A 9495-nucleotide genomic window follows, 5' to 3' on the forward strand; every position below is an offset into this window, starting at 1 on the left:
TCGCACACGCTTTTTCAGTTCTGCCCACACATTTTCTATAGGGTTGAGGTCAAGGCTTTGTAATGGCCACTCCAATACCTTGACTTTGTTGTCCTTGAGCTATTTTGCCACAACTTTGGAAGTATGCTTGGGGTCATTGTCCATTTGGAAGACCCATTTGCGAGCAAGCTTTAACTTCCTGACTGATGTCTTGAGATGTTGCTTCAATATATCCACATCATTTTCATGCCTCATGATGCCATCTATTTTGTGAAGTGCACCAGTCCCTCCTGCAGCAAAGCACCCCCACAACATGACGCTGCCACCCCCGTGCTTCACGGTTGGGATGGTGTTCTTCAGCTTGCAAGCCTCCCCCTTATTCCTCCAAACATAACGACGGTCATTATGGCCAGTTCTATTTTTGTTTCATCAGACCAGAGGACATTTCTTCAAAAAGTACGATCTTTGTCCCCATGTGCAGTTGCAAACCGTAGTCTGGCTATTTTATGGCGGTTTTGGAGCAGTGGCTTCTTCCTTGCTGAGCAGCCTTTCAGGTTATATCGATATAGGACTCGTTTTACTGTGGATATAGATACGTTTGTACCTGTTTCCTCCAGCATCTTCACATGGTCCTTTCCTGTTGTTCTGGGATTAATTTGTGCTTTTCTCACCAAAGTACGTTCATCTCTAGGAGACAGAATGCGTTTCCTTTCTTAGCGGTATGACTGCTGCGTGGTCCCATGGTGTTTATACTTGAGTACTATTGTTTGTACAGATGAACGTGGTACCTTCAGGCGTTTGGAAATTGCTCCCAAGGGTGAACCAGACATGTGGAGGTCTACAATTTTTTATCTGAGGTCTTGGCTGATTTCTTTTGGTTTTCCCATGATGTCAAGCAAAGAGGCACTGAGTTTTTTAAATAATTGTTTTATTTCACCTTTATTTAGCCAGGTAGGCAAGTTGAGAACAAGTTCTCATTTACAACTGCGACCTGGCCAAGAATTAAGCAAAGCAGTTCGACACATACAACAACACAGAGTTACACATGGAATAAACAAAACATACAGTCAGTAATACAGTTGAAGAAAATCTATATACAGTGTGTGCAAATGAGCTAAGAAAAGGGAGGTAAGGCAATAAATAGGCCATGGTGGCGAAGTAATTACAATATTCCAATTAGACACTAGAGTGATTTATGTGCAGAAGATGAATGTGCAGGTAGAGATACAGGGGTGCAAAGGAGCAAGATAAATGAATAAAAGCAGTATGGGGATGAGGTAGTTCGATGGGCTATGTACAGATGGGCTATGTACAGGTGTAGTGATCTGTGAGCTGCTCAGACAGCTGGTGCTTAAAGCTAGTGAGGGAGGTAAGAGTCTCGAGCCTCAGTGATTTTTGCATTTCATTCCAGTCATTGTCAGCAGAGAACTGGAAGGAAAGGCGGCCAAAGAAGGAATTGGCTTTCGGGGTGACTAGAGAGATATACCTGCTGGAGCGCGTGCTACGGGTGGTGCTGCTATGGTGACCAGTGAGCTGAGATAAGGCGGGGCTTTACCTATCAGAGACTTGAAGATGACCTGAAGCCAGTGGGTTTGGCGACGAGTGTGATACGTGGGCCAGCCAACGAGAGCGTACAGGTCACAGTGGTGGGTAGTATATGGGGCTTTGGTGACAAAACGGATGGCATTGTGATAGACTGCATCCAATTTGTTGAGTAGAGTGTTGGGGGCTATTTTGTAAATGACATCGCCGAAGTCGAGGATCGGTAGGATGGTCAGTTTTACGAGGGTATGTTTGGCAGCATGAGTGAAGGATGCTTTGTTGCGAAATAGGAAGCCGATTCTAGATTTAATTTTGGATTGGAAATGCTTAATGTGAGTCTGGAAGGAGAGTTTACAGTCTAACCAGACACCTAGGTATTTGTAGTTGTCCACATATTCTAAGTCAGAACCGTCCAGAGTAGTGATGCTGGGCGGGCGGGCAGGTGTGGGCAGCGATCAGTTGAAGAGCATGCATTTAGTTTTACTTGCATTTAAGAGCAGTTGGAGGCCACGGAAGGAGAGTTGTACGGCATTGAAGCTCATCTGAAAGTTAGTTAACACAGTGTCCAGGGACGGGCCAGAAGTATACAGAATGGTGTCGTCTGCGTAGAGGTGGATCAGAGAATCACCAGCAGCAAGAGCGACATCATTGATGTATACAGAGAAGAGAGTCGGCCCGAGAATTGAACCCTGTGGCACCCCCATAGAGACTGCCAGAGGTCCGGAAAACAGGCCCTCCGATTTGACACACTGAACTCAGTCAGAGAAGTAGTTGGTGAACCAGGCGAGGCAGTCATTTGAGAAACCAAGGCTGTTTAGTCTGCCGATTAGAATGTGGTGATTGACAGAGTCGAAAGCCTTGGCTAGGTCGATGAATACGGCTGCACAGTAATGTGTGAAGGTAGGCCTTGAAATAAATCCACAGGTACCCCTCCAATTGACTCAAATGATGTCAATTAGCCTATCAGAAGCTTCTAAAGCCATGACATCATTTTCTGGAATTTTCCAAGCTGTTTAAAGGCACAGTCAACATAATGTATGTAAACTTCAGACCCACTGGAATTGTGATACAGTGAATTATAAGTGAAATAATCTGTCTGTAAACAATTGTTGGGAAAATGACTTGTGTCATGCACAAGTAGATATCCTAACCGACTTGCTAAAACTATAGTTTGTTAACAAGAAAATTGTGGAGTAGTTGAAAAACAAGTTTTAATGACTCCAACCTAAATATATGTAAACTTCCGACTGCAACTGTACATCTCAGATGCCTCCATTGTGTTTATATCCTTCTCTATTTCCAGAAGCCATGAAGGTAAATGGAAGAAAACAACTTGGGCCTATAGAGTACCCTTGGAGCAGAGTAAAATGCCACAACATATTGGTCCAATGGCTATGATTCACAGAGAGTGACAGATTCAAACAGGACTTTGTTTTCTAACCAAGTCTGGGCAGATGTTGTGTTGATGTCTTTGTAATATGAAATTCAGAGCAAAGTGACGAAATACTTCTCCCCCCAATATAGGCATTTTACAGAAAGAATTTTCAATTTATTCTAAGAATGATAATTTCCCTATAGTAGGTTTATGCTGCATGGAAAATGGGCAAATTGACATGTAATCAAAGATAATCCATCTCTAAATGTGCCTAATGGATGTGGGGATGCAAGACCGCCTCATTTCCACCTACTGTTAAGTCAGCCCATGTAGATTTACACTCTTCGCATTGCTTAACACGAGACCAGCGCACTGTCCACTTTAATGCTGCATAATAACTTAATCACTCCAAAGAGCGGCGGGGAGTATACTTTCCCATTTGATTTAGATGAGAATGGCTGTTTAATTTTCAGGAATAGTTAAGTAAGCCATTTTCAGCGCACTTTGCACTTGATTGATGGCCAGCTTCCTCAGCATTGATGAAAGATTTAGGCGCCCATTCCAAGGCAGGTTTTCTCTCTGCTGATAACCACAGGCCTTGGCCAGCCGGTCTACCACTTTCCCCTCAAATTTATTTGCAACAGCTCAGCCAGGGACTCTTCTTTTGGCTGAACCCGAGATTAGGCACTCACACCTGGGGTAGGAAGAACACAGACGTCCCATAGGACCATGGGGACTGAAACCGAAACCTCGGGCAAAGGGTAAAGATCAGGTCATCACATGTCTCATGTTATAAACTGGGTGGTTCAAGCCCTGAATGCAGATGGCTGACAGCCGTGGTATATCAGACCGTATACCACAGGTACGACAAAACATTTATTTTTACTCTTCTAATTACATTGGTAAACAGTTTATAATAACAATAAGGCCCCTCAGGGATTTGTGGTACAGTTGAAGTCAGAAGTTTACATACACCTTAGCCAAATACATTTAAACTCAGTTTTTCACAATTCCTGACATTTAATCCTAGTAAATATTCCCTGTTTTAGGTCAGTTAGGAACACCACTTTATTTTAAGAATGTGAAATGTCAGAATAATAGTAGAGAGAATGATTTATTTCAGCTTTTATTTCTTTCATCACATTCCCAGTGGGTCAGAAGTTTACATGCACTCAATTAGTATTTGGTAGCATTGCCTTTAAATGATTTAACTTGGGTCAAATGTTTTGGGTAGCCTTCCACAAGCTTCCCAAAATAAGTTGGGTGAATTTTGGCCCATTCCTCCTGACAGAGCTGGTGCAACTGAGTCAGGTTTGTAGGCCTCTTTGCTCGCACACGCTTTTTCAGTTCTGCTCACACATTTTCTATAGGGTTGAGGTCAGGGCTTTGTGATTGATATGCTTGGGGTCATTTTCCATTTGGAAGACCCATTTGGGAGCAAGCTTTAACTTCCTGACTGATGTCTTGAGATGTTGCTTCAATATATCCATATAATTTTCATGCTTCATGATGCCTTCTATTTTGTGAAGTGCACCAATCCCTCCTGCAGCAAAGCACCCCCATAACAGTGCTTCACTGTTGGGATGGTGTTCTTCGGCTTGCAAGCCTCCCCCTTTTTCCTCCAAACATAACGATGGTCATTATGGTCAAACCGTTCTATTTTTGTTTCATCAGACCAATGGACTGATGAAACCAAAAAGTACGATGTTTGTCCCCATGTGCAGTTGCAAACCGTAGTCTGGCTTTTTTTGTGGCGGTTTTGGAGCAGTGGCTTCTTCCTTGCTGAGCGGCCTTTCAGGTTATGTCGATATAGGACTCGTTTTACTGTGAATATAGATACTTTTGTACCTGTTTCCTCCAGCATCTTCACAAGGTCGTTTGCTTTAGTTCTGGGATTTATTTGCACTTTTCGCACCAAAGTACGTTCAACTCTAGGAGTCAGAACGCGTCTCCTTATTGAGCGGTATGACGGCTGCGTGGTACCATGGTGTTTATACTTGCGTACTATTGTTTGTACAGATGAACGTGGTACCTTCAGGCGTTTGGAAATTGCTCCCAAGGATGAACCAGACTTGTGGAGGTCTACAATTTTTGGCTGATTTCTTTTGATTTTCCACGATGTCAAGCAAAGAGGCACTGAGTTTGAAGGTAGGCCTTGAAATACATCCACAAGTACAACTCTAATTGACTCAAATTATGTCAGTGCCATCAGAAGCTTCTAAAGCCATGACATAATTTTCTTGAATTTTACAAGCTGTTTAAAGGCACAATCAACTTAGTGTATGTTAACTTCTGACCCACTGGAATTGTGATACAGTGAATTATAAGTGAAATAATCTGTCTGTAAACAATTGTTGTAAAAATTACTTGTGACATGCACAAAGTAGATGTCCTAACCGACTTGCCAAAAACTATAGTTTGTTAACAAGAAATGTGTGGAGTGGTTGAAAAACTAGTTTTAATGACTCCAACCTAAATGTATGTAAACTTCCGACTTCAACTGTATATGGCCAATATACCACACCCTCTCGGGCCTTTTTGCTTAAGGGGCCCATGTGTGGCCGTTCCTAATATGATTAGGAAAACAAGTAAAAGGTTAAGTCTTCTGTCTCTTGTTGGAGATCTTAGGACAGAAAGAACATGTACATTGCGTGGGGGATACTGCTTGCCATCGTTGTCCTCACAGAGCACCATAATGCAGCATGAACAGTGACGTACAACCAAGCAGAATCTTTTCAGAAAAATATCCATAGGCTTTACTCACATAACACTGTATTCACTTCATCCTTCCTTTATTTTTTCATTGTGCACTTATTTGAGTTGTCTGATACAGTAATACACCATCAGTTACATTGTATACCAGCTCATTTTTTAAATGCTGATTCTCAGTCCTAAAATAACAGTATTGTATTTTCAAGCTCTTATTTCGCCGTGTGGAGCTGTATGCTGCTGATCCATGGCTATTCTACACCACAGGTGCTGGACACACTGAATAGCTTGTTTAGCAATAATTTGTTCCATGACATCTACAAAATGTGAGATGAATCTCAAATAAACGTTTCATGAGCTACCAGCATTGTACTGAATGCTATTACAGAACATTTAAAAATATAATGGGTATCAGAATTGGACCTTTTGGTAAAGAACGGTAGATTGTACACTTGTTCAGTTCATTGCCATAATCATTAACTATTTTGAAGTAAATATAGTAAGGTCCCAGTGTTCAGTGTGGAACCGAGATTTATGATTAATCTATCCATAGACCAGGCCCACTCATAAACATGGACCAAGGGTTAGCACCAAGAGCCTCCCAGATAGATTCATGAGTTCATTAAAGTTAGTATACTGAGTGGGAGTTTAGGCCAACATTCCTCCTCTCAGACACCACAACATGGCCTGTGGTAGCTAGTGCTAGCTCTACTCTAAGTTCCCCTGATGAGGGAGAGACAATGGATTGTTCACATGAAGCGTTCTCAAGAGCCAAAGTCCCCAATTACTGTATATGCCTGTGTGGAGTGGGAAAATGTATAATTATGAATTTGATCATCACTAATTAAACCAGGGGGATTTCATCCAAGGCTGAGGCAGCCAGTACATGATTTTTGTTGGGCTTGGAAAATAATTGGTAGAGGAATGATAAGGAGAGAGAATAATACCAGAACAGACTAAAACTGATAGCTGCGGCTGTTTTAATAACAACCTTTGTTAAATAGTAACACTCACATTGATGGTGTTTATTTAATGACTGTAATACATTAAGTGCAGGGTAGTCTAACATGAACATCAAATAGCACTAAGCAGCTACTGTAAATGCCTGGACAACATTATGAATTTTGCTCAGAATCTGAATATCAACTATATCGATGGCGACCATTATAAGGGGGATAAGCTTTAAATGGACATTGATTTCAATGTAGACTTGCATTAGTGTGTCACCATACACATCATTTACCAGTCTACATGGGCACCATTTCTGTACATCCCTGTTGTTTTCTTAGTTGCATAATTCGTGAGACTGTTGGTATGACATGCTGTCATTAGCTTTTAACCTGTCACTCAAAGGCAGCCCCTGAAGTAAACAATTTTGTGGTGGAATTTTATTGAATGCCTTTGCTAATTAGAGAGAGAGCTAGCTTAGTTGGTTCCTGCACACTTTTTCTTACTATATGAGAGTGATTCCATTTTGGTAATGCAGCCTGCAGGAATACATGTTGACCTTCATACACCCACTGGGTTGGCTACTCTGGATTTAGAGTTGTGTGTTGTATTTACACGCCTAGCTGCTGATTTTAGTCTAAATGAAAAGCTAGTATAAATGAATGTATCTCATTCACCACAGAATACTCAAAGCAGAATGATGGGGGGCATGGCCTATCAAGCTACTTAATAGTGAACATTACAGTCAAAGCAAGGCCACCATGTATTTTGTTCAGTAAAGAAACATGCCATGTCATTGCACACAACATAAAACATCTTATTTATTTATTTATTGAAGCAGGGAGTCCCATTGAGACAAAGGTCTCTTTTGCAAAATGTCATAAATGTCACTTGACCATACTGAGTGACCTTTATATAAACCATTTTTGTATAAAGAAATGCCTAGCCTCTCCTTATAGCGCTGCAACATAAAGAGAGATGTTTCTTTTTATATATATTTCAAGTTTTGAATGGTTTCTTTCAGGTAAACCTACTGTAGCCAATTCATCCAGCGTAACTGACACAGTTTCAGCAATTAATAGACAGGTTGGTTGTTTAATAACAAAACCGGCGCGTGCCCAACTATGGGGCAAAACTGACAGGGTTTGTAAACTATATTTCATCTTCGATTTTAATTGACAACAGAAATACATTTACACAATGAGCGCTTGTCTCTCAAATACATTGTTACAGTTGTTGGTTAGCTAGCAACATTTTTTTTTGCCATATTAGCATAGACGTGACGTCAGTCAAAATACCTCAAAACAAGACATGTTATCAAGAACAAGATAAAACTAGCTGAAACGAGCCGCCTGCGATTCCCCACATGGCAGCTTCTTTTCATTGTTTCTAGCTATCTGGCCATCCAGAATCATAACAACACACTGCCTTCTGGCCCATTGAAGCGTGCACATCGTTTAGTGACGTTGTCAGCTGTCCATAGACCGGTTAGAGAATGTAGAGTTGAAGCATTTGCTCAGAAACTTCAAAGTGTACCCTGCACAGACTGACATTTTAACATTTTGAGAAGCAATGACATTTAAAACCGCTTGGTAAAATGCCAAATAAGTGTCACACTGGACTTCAGTGTTAATTAATTAGTCCTATTTGTTAAGTTAATCCAGAGGCCTAACTGAAAATGACTTGACTTAAATTTAAATTCACTTATTAATGAGGGGCCTCTGACATTTCAACGCTCATCTCTCCATACTCCACTATTTTTGCCCTCTCAAATTTCCAAATGGCTGGCATATTTTTGTCAGCCCTTTTACCTCTACTGTCCTTGTACATCAGGGGTGCGATCTAATACACAGAGTCACATTCCAAAGCGCTGGGGGGGGGGGAACAGAAAAATGACACATGCAGAACAGTGTTGACAGAATTTCGGCATCTGCTGATGCTACAGAACAGTATACTGTCACTGACTCGGCTGGAAGATGACTTTGCAGAGAGCTCACCGTTGACTTTGATCGCATGCCCTCCTCTGGCAATTCCAACAAACTCAGAGGCTATTTTCAAGTCAGGATAATCTAGTCTTGCCAGCCATCATCAAATCTCGAGATAGCTATCTAATTTGAATGTCTGTAAATGAGACTAGGATAATCCGATGCATACAGTACAAGGACTAGAGGTAAACCATGGAATTGTTGAATAGTTTGACTAACTGGTAGTCAATAGATAACAAAGAAGCATGCACCAGTGTAACCATGGCAACATTCCCCTTCACGACCAGGTGGCCCTGAAACATCTGAGAGGATTTCTTAATAAAACCCTTTGTTTCCATGAACCCTCTGTCTCCAACCCCTATCCCTTCAAGAGCCTTGCCAGCTAGAGCATAGTGATAGGATCACACAATCAAGACAGCGGGACAATTGTTCCTTCCTTCACACTGTCTATTACAGAAGATTTATCTGGCTGGTGGGAGCAGGAAGGATGCAGTCTGTCTGGCCGGCAGGCTAAACCATGGTGCACCCAGGGGACCCAGTAGCACTAATGAGGACCCCAGGGGATGCAGAATTACCAGTGGAAATTGATTAAATTAAAACTTTCAGACGTAAATTCCAGGGGATGGAGGTAGAACATTTCACTTTAATTAAGTTAGGGAAGGTTATAGATGCGACCACGGCAACTGTAATCAGGTGCCATCAGTGCTGCATTCAATCACACAATCCTATATCTGCAGACATGGTACTTTAAGGCCTCCTGATTGGGCAATTAAAAGGCTCTTTTTCCCCCTCCCCTGCATGGTTTGTTTAAGTGACACAAATCCAACGATTTGGATTCTGACTTGATGTATGCCGTGCTTGAGATATGAATCCGATGTTCCACTGAAATATTGCCAATGCCACAGAGGTAATGTGTGATCATTGTGATTATTATGCAGTCACTTGTTTTCTTCATCA

This window comes from Salvelinus namaycush, chromosome 34 (genome assembly GCF_016432855.1).
Source record: "Salvelinus namaycush isolate Seneca chromosome 34, SaNama_1.0, whole genome shotgun sequence".
NCBI lineage: Eukaryota > Metazoa > Chordata > Actinopteri > Salmoniformes > Salmonidae > Salvelinus > Salvelinus namaycush.